Consider the following 19568-nt stretch of genomic DNA (forward strand, 5'->3'; position numbering starts at 1 on the left):
CGTACTCGATGGGATTTAAGTCGGTGGAAGGGGGCAGGGCAGTAGATTCGCTGAATATCTTCTCGTTCCAGAAGCTCCCCCACTTGCGCTGCCCGATGCGGTTGCGCTTTGTCATCCACAAAAATGAAGTTAAGGCTGAAAGTGCCCATACCGTAGATCTGAAATAAGTACAGTAACACAATAACATTGATGGGTGAATGTACAGTCTTCTGAGATTTTGAGGTCACTACATTCGTACAAAATTATGCCTCCTCACAGCATAAAACATGGTTCACCACCGTCCGTATCATTGCGCATTTTCCGTGTATGGTACAGGTTTCATCGAGCTATGTTACTTGGCAGTAACACGCATGAGAAAGCTACTTTCGTGCATAAGTTTCATGCACCAGTATATTTTAATGATCAGGTGTGTCGACATTCTGTTGGTAGTGTGCCTTTGTGCTCTACAGACATGGATGTGCGATATTTGCAAATTGGACAAAGACTTGATAGTAGCGATCCCTCACCTCACCGTCGATCGTTTGAGACAGGAAGTCAAAAATTAAAATAAAATCGATCTTTCGAAAGTATGTTCATTTTGTAGCTTATATCTTTCTGAAGAGTTTGATATACAAAACACATATGTTTGAGGAAATGTAAGACACGTTAGTTGGTCTCAAGTGTTCCAAAATGCACTACCATGCCTCTTCACATAGCATTCGCACGTCACTGTATTTCTGTCTGTGCAGTTCAAACGTATGTATTTTGCAATGGAGGCCATCAGGACAGAGGAAGTTAAATATCCTGTGGTGCCTCTCCTGCTACCAGTCGGTCAGTTTGACATCCTATTCCACTTAAAGACTCACAATTAATACTCCGTGGGATTATTTGTGACCAAGAGAATAAGAGCTCTTTAGAAAAATTGCACTCTTCATTGCATATTAGCTAATAACTTTCTCTTTTGTGTGACATAAAATTAAATACAGGCCCGTCGGAGGTTCGAGTCCTCCCTCGGGCATGTGTGTGTGTGTGTGTGTGTGTGTGTGTGTGTGTGTGTGTGTGTGTGTGTGTCTTGTCCTTAGCGTAAGTTAGATTGAGTAGTGTGTAAGCCTAGGTACCGATGACCTCAGCAGTTTGGTCCCCATAGGAACTTAACACAAATTTGCAACTTTTCTTAAATGCAGAAAACATAAAAGCAGTAAAGACAAGAGACAAACAAGACAGTACACATTTCTTCAATCCTTTGGCCCCAGCAATTTTTTTTCCTCTACTCTTGCTGCAGCTTTCCATGGTGTGCTTTCCTTTCTGCGAAAGAATCTATTGCCTCATCAAAGTTCGTCAAACGATTTGCTACATGAAAAGTCAAAATGTTGTTGTCTAATACTGAAGAAAACTGTTAATATGAATAGTACCCAAGACTGGCGCTGTTTCTCGATTTCATTATCTTAATTTTTTTTTACTTTCTCCTAGATAAAGGAATAGGCCTTTCTAATATAGGAGCAGTCGTAAACACGCCAAATAAGCGAGACTGTTTTGACTCAAATGGTCATTTTTATCTACCACATTTACATCAATAACACGACAGAATATAATTCATGAAGTACCAATATCAAACGCCTATTAACCCTACTAAAAGCAAAAAAAAATTATTTTGGGAAACAGTTCCACATTTTATTCATACGCTCTACTTCGTCAAGCATGAGATCGAAAAGTAGTCGTAGTAGTAGCAGTACGAATTTTTTATATAAATTCGGAATCGTCATATTCTTCCATATACTTTGTGTGATGTCCCCAATTCTTCTACTTCCTCGTTTTAACAAACAATCTTGTCATCAATAATTCGGTAACTATTCATGCCATTGTCAAAACTTATTCTCTGGTTAACTTCACTAACCCTGCCAGAGTCACTGCTTTAGTTACCCTGCGTTTTTTCTCCGGTTAGGCGGTATTAAGTGTTCGCACAACGCGTTTTCCACCCTATTCCGAGAATTGACTGTACAATTGGTCCTTAGTAGTGTGGCGGTGTGTCAAAAATTTTCTGTCAAAATTTCATTTCGTTGGATACACCGAGAAGATTATACGTAATGTTTCTTACCTGTTATTCCTGTTAGGCGTTTATTTGCACTCTGGTAGTCTGAATCGATAGATTTCTCTAATAATTATAACAACTCTTATCACTGGCACACTCAGTCAACCACACAAACAAACAGCGATTAGCATTCAACAATTCGCGTTTTTTGACTCAGTTCGTACAGCCCCGTCTGCAGGAAAGTTTTTCATTTCTAGATGCGACGGGGATTCCCTTGGCAGAGACACCACGTACGCTATGCACGCATTCAAAAATCAACTTATGATTCGATCAGAAATCAACTTAGACTGTGTTTAAAAACGTTGAAAAACCAACAGGGGTGCGTTTAAAAATCATACGAACAATCGATATACTAACGTGTGCTGGATGCTAGGCTCTTTGTGAAACAAGTATTTTTTTTTTCTTCAAGAGTATGAATTTGGCGCCGCCCTGAAATTGCTGCCCGGGGCAGATATCATAGCCCCCCCCCCCCCCCCCCCCCTCCCAATCCCTCCCCTAGATCGGAGCCTGGTGCTGTATGTAGACGGCAACGCAATGAGGACTCGCAGCATTCACGTGCGGCGCCGCCGGACCCCGGACGCTGGTATGCGACGTTCGAGGAATCGAAAGAGTCGGCGATAGGTCGATAGCGGATGCGGCGCGCCGCTACGAAGCGTGTGCGGCCGCGGTCCCAGCCGGCGCGGCGCTGCGCTTGCTGGCCAGTCGCGGACTTGTTGCCGGTGCGCGAGGGTTGGCTACCCCAGACCCGACAGCAGGCAGCCGTTCCACAGTGCAGCCCGAGACAGCGCCGGCACCGCGGCACTTCTTCGGCGCCCAGGTACCGTACTCCGCGCCTGTGAGGCACACAGGTGCCGACAGTAGCAGCGCTCAACACAGGGGGGTACTGTTCTCTTTACCGTTGACAGTTAAACCCCAACTCCTCCAGCAGAATTTCGGAGTCTATTCAGTGAACTTCACTGCGTCTTGTTCATTGACGACTTCAATGCTTAGAGCAGGTTTTCGCAAACTGTGTTTCGCGGGAAGTAAGTGTTCTGCGAATAACTATTAATAACATGACTTTTTTTAACACTTTGGCAATACTGATTCTTTTTAAAAATGTTATGGTTTTTGTGTTATCTGTTATTATTTAAAATTGAAGTAACCAGTTAATAAAAGAAGTTTTTGTGATTTTTTAAAACTTTGTTGAACTTCAACATAAACGAGGTGTTGCATCAAAGTACCACGATTCTGAGTTTGGGAAGCCCTTGACTGGAGCAAGTTACCGACTCTGGAGCACATTTTCCATGCAAGCCTAGGTGTAGACGTCGAAGGAATTCTAAGACTTGCTGCTAACATTAAAACGCCCACACAATGCCAAGCTAGTTTCACCCTTTCACAATATTTATGACCGTTATCGTTTAAGTAATGGTTTTTTAAGCAGTTGGACTATTGGTTTCGTTTCCGGAACATTTTATTTTATACAGGAGATGGTCGAAATTAAAATTTCAACACGGGCTGTTTCGCCCTTGCAATTTTTTGTCATCACGGTCACCAGTTCAAATCCGACATGTCATTTTGAAATAAGTGTTACTGATTTTAAAAGTCAGACCTTCAATAGGTAATATGGAACCTACTACCATTTATCTCAGTTGAGGACAAATTAGCTGTATGTTGCGATCGACACTTCTATGCAGGTTATCCCAGCAGTAATAGTAAATATTAGATTTCATCTTGCTACCATGAAACAAATCTTCTGCAAGGTCTTTGCCTTACACATTTTCAGAGGTGATTGAATGGACCAAACCAAGAAATAAATGTCCAGTAAATATGGACTCTAAAACGCCTAACTTATTTCCTATGGATACTTGTTCAGTACAAAAGATGTTTCACTGTAGTGAAAATGAACAAGCTCTTAAGGTAGGGATTTGAGACCATGTTTAGGGGAATTCTTCTCTTGTATCGTCCATACTACCTCCTCCAAAGATATGGAAAGCAAAGAGGCTGCAGTAGAAGAAATTTGTTTCATAGTATCAAAGAATAAATGCTCATTGGTCTTAAGGTATACATTTTAGAGCCCTTTCCTGCTAGACTTTTTTGCTTCGAATTATCGTTCCTGTTATGTAACTGAATATGGACCATTCCCCTTGGAACACTCTGTGTAGTTCTCTAGAATGAGAGACTAGCAAAACCTCTCCCTCAACTGTTAGCCAACTGAACTATATACTTTTGAAATAATGTCTCTCACCTCTCTTAAGAGATCTATTTGGGCCTTATCAGTACAATCACATGGCAACACTTGTTTGGAATACTCTTGAACCAAAACTTCATCACATAAAGTTCAACCTTTGTATCTATTACTTATTTAAGACTCGCTTCAAACGGGAATAGAATATGACTAGAATTATTTTTTCAACAAGTAAATTTTTGGTTCAGATTGTGGAATTTAACAGATGCAATACTTACTAAATTTTACTTTATTACTTGTATTACTTACTAAACTTTCAGCACGTGAGTTATTATTCAAAATTACTGACACTCAGATAACTTTTCATATTACAAATGTAATACTAGCACATGTCACGTGACTGAGGCTAATAACGGTATTCGGACACGCGAATATTACATTGCACAAATAAGTTAGATCACAGCAATCGCAATCGAGGTACTGATTATGCATTTTTACAAATCTAAAGAAACGGTTCGTTGCCTGGAGGTTACGAAGCGTTGAGCTGCCGCGGTGATGCCGTCGACTTGTATTGAGCAAGCTTGGTTCAGCAAAGAAAGTGCTCTAATTTGATTCTTTCTTCCATATTAAAACACCATAGAACACTGTACAAACATTCCTCGCTGCAGTAAGCTGCATATGCGTGCTCCGACGCTTATGTCGTGTCACATTGCAGCTAGTTTAGCCTCGCTTTCACGCCAAGGTGCTGACAGTCTAAAGGCTAGCGACTAACTGCTCGATTTCCTCTCTTGGTGCGATCACTATTCGCCCTTCTGTGCACGGAGGGGATTCCTTCCTGCTTTTCCTCCCCTAATAACACGTTTCTACCTATCGACCCTCATACATGAATGAATATATGGTATATTGCGAATCACCTAAAACTTGGGCTGCAAATATTTCGATAGTTGAAGGCGTCATTGAAACGCAGATTTCACTGATTCATATCTTAGGTAGGGGCCCGCCTATGCAGCCTCACAGTGTTAAGAGATCCAAATGTGTATTTATTTAAATTAGGTACATATATTTCAGTGCAACAATGCCTATTGACAGTACCACAGTCGAAATTGACTAAATCGAACGTCCATTAAGTTTGCTGCAGGAGTTTAGTGCAAGTAGCTTACGAGCTACCGTGTTTCAAAATTGTAAACATCGACAGTTGTTTGTTCCATGTCGTAGCACAAACGAATGTGAAGTTAACATCGGTTCTTATGTGCAGCTCTTCACAGATGTCAATAAGTCTCTGGAATTGTCGCGTTGTTAAACGGGGCATTGCCTAGGGCAAATGAAAGAAAGGTGAATGCAGTACCTCGGTGAGGTTTGACACGTAAAGAACCAATCTACGCTCAAAGCCTTTGCTCAAAATGACCACCACCAACGTCGATACAAGCTTGCAGTCTGCCACGCAACGACTTTTGCACACGTTCTAGCATTCAGCGCAGGCAGCAGCAGTATGCCGTTTCATATGACCTGTACTTGTTTGAAGAGGCTTATGATTGGGATATCTTCCGGCGAGCACGCTGCACCGACGAACGGCTTACTTCCTACATACACCATATACCACAAGCATGTACGCTTTTTCGCAACGGGAAAATACCATCATCCACGCACGTCTTACTACGTCCACTATCGCCCAATAAGTGACAGGACCGTCGCAATGCAATCGCAGTTCACACACAGCACAATGTAAATAAATATAACAATTTCGCCTAGCATCTAGGCAGAAGGATGGAACAAACAGCTGTCGGTACTTACAATGATCACAGTACGAAGACTCATTAACTACTTGCACTAACTTCCTGCAGCAAACACCATTGATATTCTCATTTACGCCACTTTTAGGATTTCACTCTCAGCAAGCATTGTACCATTTAAAGTTTTGTAACTGTTGTAAAAAACTGCACTTTCGTCAACATCTGAAAATCTATGTATTCTCTGCAAATACGTTCCCTTGCCTACAGTTCAGTCGTGTGGAAACTGCTGACCAATAGTGCCTCCCATGTTCGAAATATTTGCGGAGCAGGTCTTAGCTGATTCAATCTGTATGCAATAATAATGCAGCAATAGTTCATTAATGGTGCAAATTCTTGGCGTTACAACATCCTAACAAACTGGTAGAGTGCATAAGACTTTGTACTAGACGTGCTAAAGAAACTTGAAAAGGAGTATTCGGGAGGGGTGGCGACGTGCATGTCGCTAAGCCGTGTTCTACAAAGTTAGGGGATTGGTACTGGAGTTAGCGTGTGTCGCAGTTCTGCTGTTCCATGTATTCCCCCTTGCCATTTCCAGACGGTAAAGATGAAACTCTGTACCGCATTATCTTCCAGTGCCGAGAGGTCCAAATAGAAGCGGTTTTGCTGTGCATCTAGTAGCGAGGGTTTGTTCGACCCTGTTTTGCGTATCGCGCCAGCATCCTCCGGTATTAAACCTAACAAGCATAACTGGCGGAACACTTCAGCTACTTCGTGCATCATACTTTCTCACATCTCTCTTCCTGCAAAAAATGTTACCATCACTAACTTATTTATTTCATTCATGAATTACACTATTTTACGTACGTAACGCACGATAGTTTTTAACGGTGAGTTTTGGAAACAGTGGCGGGGCAGGTAAGCTCTCTTTGTTTTAATGGCATCCAGTTTACATACCAAGCAGCCAGCACCGCATTACATTCGTAGTACACAGATGATTAGAAAAAAAAATGTTAGTAAATGTAGAGTGCAAAGTAAGACTAATTATACGTTTAGATTACAATCTCTTGAAGAGTTGACATTTTGCCATTTTATAACTTTCTGTTTGTTTGGTAAATACGTCGCTATCTTCGGTATTCGGCCTTGTGAACTGTTTTAAATAGATTACTTTTACGGTGTTTCCTGGTGCTAAGGCGCTTGTGCATCGTAACAATGTGAAATTCGTTAGCATTATATGTCTCTGTGCCAACAAATTTACGTTTTTCTGACATCAAGGGTGAACTCTAACTGCACCGATAAAATTTCGATGGTGGTCCAGTGATACTTCTTGAGAATTTCCCAGCGAGAACCCGTCGTCAGCGGTGGATCTGTATTGCACTCAAAATATCTGCAAAACGCTCAAACGTGGACGCTATGCAGTGTCTCCTTTGCAATCTGAAAGCCTGTCACTCCTTTTGCGACTGAGCTTGAGATTTTATATTAATTATAAACCTGGTGTCGGCCCTGAAATGCACGCCAGACACTGAACATGGCCCATTAATAACGAAATCGGAGTACTAATATGAAGTTCCGAGGATGGCAAAGCTTTTACAAAGAGCAATGAAGAAAAGTGTTGTTACTCGGAAGTAAGAATGTCGAAATTTGAATTAGAAAACTGATTACAAAGACAGCGGTATAGTGACTCAGACTGTAACACATTACGCCATATAGGCTCAGTTTCTATAGGACAAAGGAGTTTGTCATTTGTGGCTTACACAGCCTAATAACTTGAAGTACTAGGAGCTAGTGTGGTGGAAGAAATGTTTCTATTATGTCTCTGCCGCCGCATGGCTCCTAGTACTGCATTTACGTCGCTTTACTCGAAGTGCTGTGAAGGTCTTACGAAATAAAACGGTAAGTGCTGTTTATTAATACACGCATCAACAAAAGTATTGCATCAGCCCGATATGTCGTGCAAATGTGCTGCTGTTGGATGGCCACCCCTGCCGTTGTTTGTAATCTTACAGTTACAACGAGCGCTATGTAGGGTAGAACGCTGCACTAGAATGGACTGCAGATTTCCAATTGAAAATAAAGCACCATAGGTGGTGAGTTCCTATGGGACCGAACTGCTGAGGTCATCGGTCCCTAGGCTTACACACTACTTAATCTAACTTTAACTTACGCTAAGGACAACACACATATCCAGGCCCGAGGGAGGTGTAGAATCTGAGAGGGAGGGAGCCGCGCGAACCGTAGCGAGGCCCCACAGACCGCTTGGCATGAGCACTAGTAGGGAAACATTAGACGTCACTGTGGAACACTAGAGTGAAAATCCATAATCTTACTAAAGACGGTCGCGACGTTTCGCGCAGAAGCTATGAACCAGGAAAGTTGTTCGACATGTGCACCAGAGTCAAAATGATGCGATGCGGGGATTGAAGCGGTTCAATTTGACAGGTAGTGTCAGCCTGCCGACCCTATTGAAGTGCACACAATGATCGGCATCTTTGACTTTTGAGTAAAAAAAAAAGAAGTTGTCTGATTGCTTCAGAACCGAATTTAGTGTTGGAAGAGCTACAGGACGGAATGTGACGCTTATAACTGTTAGGAAACTGTTGCTCGATTAGAGTCTCCATTCCCGACGACCGTCTCAAGCACCATGTAGTATATGGACTCAGTTACCGATGAGCAAGAAAACACACAGAATGAACACCCCAGGATTGGTGCCGTGTGTTGTTTACGGACGAAATCCGGATGTGTTCGTACCCTGATAATCGCAGACAACATGTTTGGGGGAAACCTAGTAATATCGAGAGCCTCCAACAGTGTGGCCCACATGCGCAACAAGGTGGTGGTGGAGTGATGTTTAGCGATGGCACTACATGAGGCCACTGTGCCCCTCTTATACTTGACGGGGGCACACTCATTGCCCTGCAGGACAGGAACGAGATTCGGCAACCAACAGTGTGATCGTACTGCCGCTACTTTGGTGATAATTTCATCTTACTGGATGATAACTCGCGCTCTCATCGTGCTTCTCTCTTTCACATAATCCTTCAGAATTTCAGGATCTCCAAGATGGAGAGGTCTGCCTGTTCTCCGGGCGTGAACTCAATGAGCATGTGTCAGACCGATTGAAGTGAACTCTGGACGTCGACAACGACCACACATTCGTTGCGCGACTTGCGCAAAATTGCCATGGTAGAGTAGGGGAATTTGGACCTTGACTGGCTTTATGATCTCATCGACGGTACGCAGTTAAGGATTCAAACCTGGACCTGAGCAACAGAAGGTCCTACCACGTACTGACCTTGCACTGGAGATCTATCAGAACCCCTATAGGAACAGACGACTTTGTCGTTACACAAATGTCTTCTTTTTATTTGCTCATACGGAAACATTGCAAATGAATATACACAGTGGTTATACACCGAAGAGCAAAGAAACTGCAATACCTGTCTAATATCGTGTAGGGCCCCCGCGAGAACGGAGAAGTGCCTCATCACGAATGATGTGGACTCGACTAATGTCTGAAGTAGTGCTGGAGGGAACTGACACCATTAATCCTGCAGGGCTGTCCATAAATCCATAATAATACGACGGGTTGGAGATCTCTTTGCAACGGCATGTTGCAAGGCACCCCATATATGCTCAATAATCTTCATGTCTGAAGGGCTTGGTGGCCAGCGGAAATCAAAACTGAGAAGACTGTTCTTGGAGCCACTCTATTGTAATTCTGGACGTGTTGGGTGTCGCATTGTCCTGCAGCAGTTGCCCAAGGCAGTCGCAATGCACAATCGACGTGAATGGATGCAGCTGATCAGACGGATCACACGTCAGAGTCGTATCTAGACGTATCAGCGGTCCCACATCACTCCAACTGCACACGCCCCACACCATTACAGGGCTTCCACCATCTTGAACAGTCCCCTGCTGACATGCAGGGTCCGTTGATTCACGAGGTTGTCTCCGTACCCGTACACGCCCATCCACTCGCTACAAATTGAAACTAGACTCGTCCGACCAGGCAACATATTTCCAGTCATCAACAGGCCAGTGTCAGTGTTGACGGTCCCAGGGAGGCTTAAAGCTTTGTGTCATGCAGTCATCAAGGGTACACGAGTGGGCCTTAGGCTCTGAAAGCCCATATCCATGATTCGTTGAATGGGGCGCACACTCATCCTTGTTGATGGCACAGAATTGAAATCTGCAGCAGTTTGCGGAAGGGTTGCACTTACGTCACGTTGAACGATTCTCTTCAGTCATCGTTGGTCCCGTTCTTGCAGGATCTTTTCCGGGCCGCAGCCATGTCGGAGACTTGATGTTTCTCCGGATGCCTGATAATCACGGTATACTCGTGAAATGGTCGTACGGGAAAATCCCCACTTCATCGCTTCCTCGGAGATGCTGTCTCATCGCTCGTTGGCCGACTATAACACCACGTTCAAACTCGCGTAAATCTTGATAACCTGCAATTGTAGCAACAGTAACCGATCTTCCTGCGTCAGACACTTGTTTTATGTAGGCGTTGCCGACCGCTGCGCCGTATTCTGCCTATTTACATATCTCTGTACTCGAATACGCATTCCTTTACCAGTTTCTTTGGCGCTTCAATGTTGTTACATTTTTGCTATTTCAGAGACCCCAAAGAAAACGGAATGATCATAGAAATGGTTCAAATGGCTCTGAGCACTATGGGACTTAACATCTGAGGTCATCAGTCCCCTATAACTTAGAACTACTTAAACCTAAGTAACCTAAGGGCATCACACACGTCCATACCCGAGGCAGGATTCGAACCTGCGACCGTAGCGACATTTTAATTTCCACATGAGGCGGTAACGTTTATCAATTATGTACCTTGTTTACGTTTCACATTACAAACGTTGCTCGGTGTGATGACCATCTGCATCCACGACAGCCCGAAACCGCTCTAGGGATTGCTCTGCTGCTGCCCAAAATATTTCAGATGGACCGTGGAATATTCAGCTGTCCTGACGAAGATCGTCCACTGCTTCAAGATCGCACAATACGTGCAGCATTCTCAGCCAAGGTAGCAGAACTTCAAAAGTTTGAGACGGAACAGGCTGTCGGACTCTGTCAGGAGCAATTCCCAAATCTCTCTACTAAGTTCCATCTATCTACGATCGCCGGCCGGTGTGGCCGAGCGGTTTCAACTTCCGAATCACGTTCTTCAACACTGGCACTGTAAGAGGACCTCTCCGTATTGCTTTAAGGCAGGCGCGGACAACCTTTACTGACCCGCGGCCCTGTTTCGGATACATAATTAAGCCAGAAACTAAGTCAAAACTAAAGCGTCCGTGACTGTTTATGGGGTAACGCATCGAGATGAATGAAACTCCTTACCCGAGACACTGCGCCAACAAATTATTCATCGAAACATGTTTCTGTGAAAACGTTCAGTTTATGTTCACCCACAGTTTCTTCCGCGGGCCTGACTGAAACCATTCGCGGGCCGTTTTGCCCACAGCTGCTTTAATGTGTCGATACTCGCGAAGATCAACAGCGCTATTGCTGCTGTTTTGATAAAACATTTTTACGAGTAAAGCTCTGCTCACCTTTTCCGGGCCCATGTTAACTGTCTGCAACTGTAATGTACACTGCGTGTTTGTGTTTGAACCCTACGTCGCCGTAAGGAAGGGCGGAAGGAACATAGTGTTTAACGTCCCATCGACATCGTCATTAGAAATGGAGCACAAGCTCGGATCGTGTCAACCCGTGCCATTCCAATGGAACCATTTCGAAAAGAAACCATTTCGACATTTGCCTGGAGCTATTTAGGAAATCACGGAAGATTTGAATGTGGATGGCCGGACGTGTGATTGAACCGTTGTCCTCCGGAATGCGAGTCCAGTGTTCTAACCACTGCTTCACCTCGCTCGGTTACGTCGTCGTACCAGTAGCGGCGTCTAATGTCAAGTCATGACACCAATTTTAGTAAAAACGCAAGTCCCGCAGAGCACAGTTTCAACATCCAACCTATGAAGTTGGGAACACATACATTTAACAGTTCTCCGTTAACACTGGCTCAAGTTTAATTATAACCAACCTGTAAACACATACCTCAGAGGCAGTGTCTTTCCTTTGCCAAGAATTTCCAAATAAAGTGATGATACCAAACGTTTATTGATGTGCGTATATCGTAGCCCCTGTTCAGACTGTAACATAGTTAAATGGAGCATGTTTTATGAAGCAAATCTTAGGTATTCATATATGGTGGTACGAGACCCGTGGCGAAATTCTTGAACAAAGGGAGTGGTGCAAGACAGTGAACTGAAGAAAACCAGACTATGGTAAATAACGCTTGAAAAATCAATACACATGTGGCTACCTTATGTGAACATATGAAAGTGTCGGAGCAGCGCGGGATTAGCCGAGCGGTCTCAGGCGCTGCACTCATGGGCTGTGCGGCTGGTCCCGGCAGAGGTTAGAGTCCTCCCTCGGGCGCGTGTGTGTGTGTGTGTGTGTGTGTGTGTGTGTGTGTGTGTGTGTGTGTTTGTCCTTAGGATAATTTAGGTTAAGTAGTGTGTAAGCTTAGGGACTGATGACCTTAAGAAACTTATTTGATGTGATGTTGCAAGTGAGAAAACTTGAATTTACGGATTGTTAATTCGGAAACAGAAACCAACCATCATGTATTGTGTTGAGATCAAAGCCGACAGCAAATAAATAACGCTACAACGTCAAGTTGCAACGCAGAAAGCAACGCGAAAACGACACAGTTCTGCATAATCGCAAAGCACACATGAATCTCAACATCATGAATACAACCAGCAGGCTTAGGGCATGCAACAATCTCACCATAGTGCTGAAAATTCAGTCGAATGCGCCCCTCTCGTATGCACAAGACAAGACGCGTCTACATCACGTATGTTCGATGTGCTGCCTGGAATCACAACACTTTGTGCTGGAACAATACGAGGAGTAACAACTGCAACTTTCGCTGTACTGCTCTGATTAGCAGGCACTGGTCAAAACTTCCGTGGATATCTCTGAGAAATACCCACAGATTTCTTTTGCAAGACAGTCAGCTAGCACTGGATCGTCTTTGTGATGATGATGATGAGCGTGTGGCGTCATTGGCCGGGAGGCCCCTCGCGGGGCAGGTCCGGCCGCCATATCGCAGGTCTTATTACATTCGGCGCCACATTGGGCGACCTGCACGCCGGATGGGGATGAAATGATGATGAACACAACACAACACCCAGTCCCTGAGCGGAGAAAATCTCCGACCCAGCCGGGAATCGAACCCGGGCCCAGAGGACGGCAATCCGTCACGCTGACCACTCAGCTACTGGGGCGGACATCGTCTTTGTGTTGACAAGTGACTAACGTGTGGCGCGCAAATATGTGCTTATGAAATACGCCCGTGCTAGGGCTTCCGTCTTTCTAAACAATCTTGTGCCATTCAATCGCGGTGCTTGTTATTGACAACAGTAATGCCTGCCTCAAACTTCGCACTCCAGCTTACATTCAGTACAGTTCGTTTTTATCCGGATTTTTTTTTCCGGCTGTGTTAATTGTTCGTGATACACAGCAGCATGAATTGGTTTCGGACTAAGCGTTGGCTGATAAGCACCTACTGTGTGGGTGCAATGGGGGGGTGGCCCAGTGGCGATAAGCCGAACTGTTCCCAGAGCGACAGCAACCGCATCACAGTAATACTTCTTTTTTAAGACTGTTGAATTTTGCGTCGTATATTTCGACGAATGCTTATTAGAGGCTTTGTCACTACGGGTAAGTGTTTAAAAACCAAAGCTAACTCAGCAATGAGCCACCGAAAATAGTTCCTTGAACCGGAAATGCACATAAAATATTCTTGTAAAACCTCCGAAATATTCAAATAACTTCCGGGAATTCAACCAGGTAACACTTTCAGCGACCGCCGACATTTCGGTGGGAGAACACCCCACCAGTCTGCCTTGAAAATGGCGGGGTGTTCTCCCGCCGAAATATCGGCGGTCTCTGAAAGTGTTACCTGGCTGAATTCTCGGGACCGCTACGGTCGCAGGTTCGAATCCTGCCTCGGGCATGGATGTGTGTGAGGTCCTTAGGTTAGTTAGGTTTAATTAGTTCTAAGTTCTAGGGGACTCATGACCAAAGAAGTTAAGTCCCATAGTGCTCAGAGCCATTTGAACCATTTTTTTTAGAACGAACCCGCAGAACTGCAAATAAATAACCTTAACATCGGTTTGCTGCTGAATTCTTGTACATATTTTCACTTCGATTGCAATCTACATCTACATACATACTCCGCAATCCACCATACGGTGCGTGGCGGAGGGTACCTCGCAATAAAGTTCCTTGAGGCAGAGAAGCTAATGTCCGTAATCAGCATGGTTTTAGAAAGTATCACTAGTTCGAAATTCGTCGTGTGCGTTTGTCACATGATTTACTGCCGCCTATGGATGAAGTGAACCAGCAGCTTCCACAATTCCAGATTTCCGAAAATCGTTTGACACGGTGCCCCTCCGCTGACCGTTGACGAAGGTACGAGCGTATGGAATAGATTCCCATGCATTCAGGTGGCTCGAAGACTACTTAACAAGTAAAACCCATTATGTCGTTCTCGGCGCCAAGTGTTCATCAGAGACTAGAGTATCGTCAGGAGTGCCCCAGGGAACTGTGATAAAACCATTGTTACTTTCTGTATACATAAACGATCTGGTGGACCCGCCAGGGTAGCCGAGAGCGCTAATACGCTGCCTCCTGGACTCGGGTAGGCGCGCCGGCCCCAGAGCGAATCCGATTAATGACGAGGGACGGTATGCTAGCCAGCATGAATGTGGTTTTCAGGCGGCTTTCCACATCGCACTACGTAAATACTGAGCTGGTCCCCACGTTCCGCCTCAGTTACTCAACTCGCAGACATTTGGAAACGTTCGCACTATTTCATGGCTTACACTAGATGCAGACAGCTGGGTTATACTAATTCCAACCTGCGGACTTTGGGGTGGCGACAGGAAGAGCCTCTGGCCACCCTCCGACACTAACACTGCAAAATCCATAGTACTAAGGCAGACGCCGCGTAGAAATGGGATAAAGGCCCAATGGAAATGATGATGATAAATGTTCTAGTGGACAGAGTGGACAGCAATCTGCGGTTATTTGCTGATGATGCTGAGGAGTACAGGAAAGTGTCGAAGTTAAGTGACTGTAGGAGGATACAAGATGACTTAGACAAAATTTCTCGTTCGTGTGATGAATGGCAGCTGTCTCTAACTTAGGGAAAATGTAAGTTATTGCGGATGAGTAGGAAAGACCGGTAATGTTCGGATACAGCATTAGTGTTGTCCTGCTCGATCCAGTCACGTTGTAAATACCTGGGTGTAACGTTGCAAAGCAGCTGCTATGGAATTGGTATATGACGATAGTGGCAGTGAAGCCGAATCGTCTACGTCTGTTACTGGGAGAATTTTAGGAAACTATGGTTCATCTTCAAAGAAGAGCGCATATGGGAGAGTAGTGACATCGATTCTTGAGTATTTTTCTAGCATGTGGGACTCGGACCAGGTCGGATTAAAGGAAGACATCGAAGCACTTCAGAGACGGGCTGCTAGATTCGTTACTGGCAGGTTCGAACGGCACACAAGAATTACAGACGTGCTTCAGGAATTCAAATGGAAATCCCTAGAGGGACGCCTAGGAACGCTATTGAGAAAATTTAGAGAACTGGCATTTGAAGCTGACTGCAGCACGATTCTAATGCCGCCATCATACATTTCGCGTAAGGACCACACGAAGCTAAGACACGAGGAACTGGGTCCATACAGAGGCATATAGATAGTCTCTTTTGCTTGCCCTGTTTGCGAGAGGAAAAGGAAAGGAAGTGACTACTAGCGGTACATTGTACCTTTCGTCAGGCACCGTACGGTGGCTTGCGGAGTATGCACGTAGATGTAGTGACATGCTCTTAAAAGCGAAATCAGCTATCACCCTGAACACTATGAAACAAGAAACTAATGCAATCGGAAGAACCGCGAACTTATTCTGTTACATTTTATGATTCGCCGGAGGAAGCAAGATCAGGGTAGACGTCGCTTCGATGACCAAATCGTTTGAGACAGAGTGAATGTCCTGAGCAAGGATAGTAAAGAAAATCGTTGGTAGCATTTCGGAAAAACCATCCCAGCTTTTTCATTGAGCGATGTAGGGAAACCACGGATGCCTAAATCTGAATGGCCGCTCGGGGACTTGAACCACTGTCCTTCCGAATGCGAATTCACTGTGTCAACAACTGCGTGCCAGGACGCTGCCTCCTGGATTCGGGAAGACACACCTGGCGAATTAATTATGAGGGCTAGTTCAGGAAAGTAGACTGCGAATGTTTATTTTACATGCAACTTTAAAGGCCATGTCTACGAGCAGCAATCGCTCCTGGCTATCTAATGATGGATGCATTCCGAAACGCGTCATAGGAGCAATAAAGCCATTACTTGCCTGACATTTGAATTCTACCGTTGCGAGCCAGTCAGCTTCAATTGAGAACTACTGATTATTGTAATAACGGTCGCCTGCCTCCTCCACGACTTTGTTGTAACTATATAATTGAAACGAAAAAGTACTCGGAAAACTTAGAAAATCTGGTGCCGATATCTTGCCAGCAACAATGTCGATAACAAACAAACTTGGTCGAGATTATCAATTACCGGAGTGGATGAACTGTTTACACACACTATTTAGTTTGGACAGAACCCTCAGTGCGTGAGTTCTACTTGTAAGGGGCCAAATTTTTAGATATTGATTACACTGAAACAGTCAATAATTGCGAATCACCTTCTGAATCACAAAGCATAATCCACTTAATTGGAACAAAGGAAAAAGATCATCCAAGGCGGAGAAAATAAGAAATTTTGTTTAGGTGGTACCTCGAAGTTTGTAAATATTTAGATCAACAGGATGTTTTGCAGCTTGCGTGGAAACACCATGTTAAACTACTGACCATTAAAATTGCTACACCAAGAAGAAATGCAGATGATAAACGGGTATTCATTGGACAAATATATTATACTAGAATTGACATGTGATTACATTTTCACGAAATTTGCGTGCATAGATCCTGAGAAATCAGTACCCAGAACAACTACCTCTGGCCGTAATAACGGCCTTGATACGCCTGGGCATTGAGTCAAACAGAGCTTGGATGGCGTGTACAGGTACAGCTGCCCATGCAGTTTCAACACGATACCGCAGTTCATCGAGAGTAGTGACCGGCTTATTGTGACGAGCTAGTTGCTCGGCCACCATTGACCAGACGTTTTCAATTGGTGAGCGACTTGGAGAATGTGCTGGCCAGGGCAGCAGTCGAACATTTTCGGTATCCAGAAAGGCCCGTATTGGACCTGCAACATGTGGTCGTGCATTATCCTGCTGAAATGTAGGGTTTCGTAGGGATCGAATGAAGGGTAGAGCCACGGGTCGTAACACATCTGAAATGTCCACTGTTCAAATGTCATCAACGAGAACAAGAGGTGACAGAGACGTGTAACCAGTGGCACCCCATACCATCACGCCGGGTGGTACGGGTGTATAGCGATGACGAATACACGCTTCCAATGTGCGTTCACCGCGATGTGGCCAACCACAGATGCGACCATCATGATGCTATAAACAGAACCTGGATTCATCGGAAAAAATGACGTTTTGCCATTCATGCACCCAGGTTCGTCGTTGAGTACACCATCGCAGGCGCTCCTGTCTGTGATGCAGTGTCAAGGGTAACCGCAGCCATGGTCTCAGAGCTGATAGTCCATGCTGCTGCAAACGTCGTCGAACTGTTCGTGCCGATGGTTGTTGTCTTGCAAATGTCCCCATCTGTTGACTCAGGGATCGAGACGTGGCTGCACGATCAGTTATAGCCATGCGGATAAGATACCTGTCATCTCGACTGCTAGTGATACGAAGCCGTTGGGATCCAGCACGGCGTTACGTATTACTCTCCTGAACCCACCGATTCCATATTCTGCCAACAGTCATTGGATCTAAACCAACGCGAGCGGCAATGTCGCGATATGATACACCGCATTCGCGATAGGCTACAATCCGACCCTTATCAAAGTCGGAAACGTGATGGTACGCATTTCTCCTCCTTACAGGTGGCATCACAACAACGTTTCACCAGGCACCGCCGGTCAACTGCTGTTTATGTATGAGAAATCGGTTGGAAACTTTCCTAATGTCAGCACGTTGTAGGTGTCGCCACCGGCGCCAACCTCGTGTAAATGCTCTGAAAAGCTAACCCTTTGCATATCACAGCATCTTCTTCCTGTCGGTAAATTTAGCGTCTGTAGCACGTGATCTTCGTGGTGTAGGAATTTTAATGGCCAATAGTGTAGATAGCGGTTTAGGCCACACATATCAACATAATTTTCGTCTCCCAGGCTTTCTCTCAACAGTTGGTTAATGGAGCGCTTTCAGTCATTCAGCCGAGCTTCCAAATTGGTCACAATATTTCGACGTCTCACTCAAACGTCTTCTTCAGGGGTTAATAGTTATACTGTTGGTGTATTTGCAGCGTGGACTCCACAACACTAAATTACTGTTGGTCACGCACCGTTGTTTGTAACTGAGTTCTATGCCCTACGTCCATTATACCATTTGACACACTAGTGTTCTTCAGAGACCATAACAACACTCCGTTAAACGCACTGTCTCCACTTTTCCGAACAATCGCAGCGAATACGGTGGGAAGTGCGAACAACACATTAGCAACTACGTCCACTTTGTACAATACAGTTAACTTCGATTACCGGGTATGGAAAGTGTGTCCAGTTTATATGTACTCTCACTGTTTACGAGAGTGTTATTTTCTGAGTACTTGGAAGTAGTCGCCGTAAATTTCAGTTATTCCTTCACTTACTAACCGTGTTCTGATATCAATTTTCCTTGTCCCACGGAAAATATTATGAACAAATCGATAGCCTGCCATTTGTTAATCAGTCTTAGCGAATGTGTACATGGAACACTTTGAAGGGAAGACACAGGAATCCACCAAGTTCATATAAACGTTTCTTTCGATATTAAACGCGTTTGTGCTGTATCCACGTGGAACGAAAAAGTCAAATTTCCTGGAAAATTTGGACACTATCCATCCTAATATAAAATTCAGGATGGAAATTATAAAGTTGTGTGCGCTAGCTTCCCTTTATTTGTCAGTAAAGATAAGAACGGACGGAACTGTATGTCAGCCCATACAGAAAACCCACGCACGCTGTTTTCATCCCCAAGCCTTGGGTCATCGTCAACTGCTACTAATAACTTTAGTGTTCAGTACTCTGATGCATAGAACTCGAAGGCTTTCAGACGAAGAGACCCTACCGGAGAATTAAAACACCTACGAATAGCTCTCAGAAGAAAGCTTCCAGGTAAAAATCAAGAACGTCTGAGGAAAGGCTGAGGCAGAGAGAAGGAGAAGCCAAAAATTGCTTAGATATTCTTACGCTTGCCTAATATCCGGAAATATGGCGTCCAATGTATTTCTCTTCCGTAAGCAAAGATAAAAAAACGTTTTCTTCACTATCTCGAATACCATGGAGCTCTCCGGAAGCCGGGTGTGTACCACGTTCCATGTGAATGTGGCTTTTCTTGTGTGGGGCAGATACTTACA

At 44.5% G+C, this 19568-nt stretch overlaps 1 protein-coding gene across 1 annotated transcript in view; it reads left to right on the forward strand.

Annotated features, from left to right (window-relative positions):
- The first annotated feature begins 2784 nt into the window (after positions 1–2784).
- The window catches only part of LOC126419343 (CB1 cannabinoid receptor-interacting protein 1-like), a 1399014-nt gene continuing 1382230 nt past the window's right edge, over positions 2785–19568 (forward strand). The window contains exon 1 of the mRNA XM_050086528.1: positions 2785–2885. The gene's annotated coding sequence lies outside the window, so the exon portion shown is untranslated. The remainder of the gene's footprint in view (positions 2886–19568) is intronic.

This window comes from Schistocerca serialis, chromosome 9, assembly GCF_023864345.2.
Source record: "Schistocerca serialis cubense isolate TAMUIC-IGC-003099 chromosome 9, iqSchSeri2.2, whole genome shotgun sequence".
Classification (NCBI taxonomy): Eukaryota; Metazoa; Arthropoda; class Insecta; order Orthoptera; family Acrididae; genus Schistocerca; species Schistocerca serialis.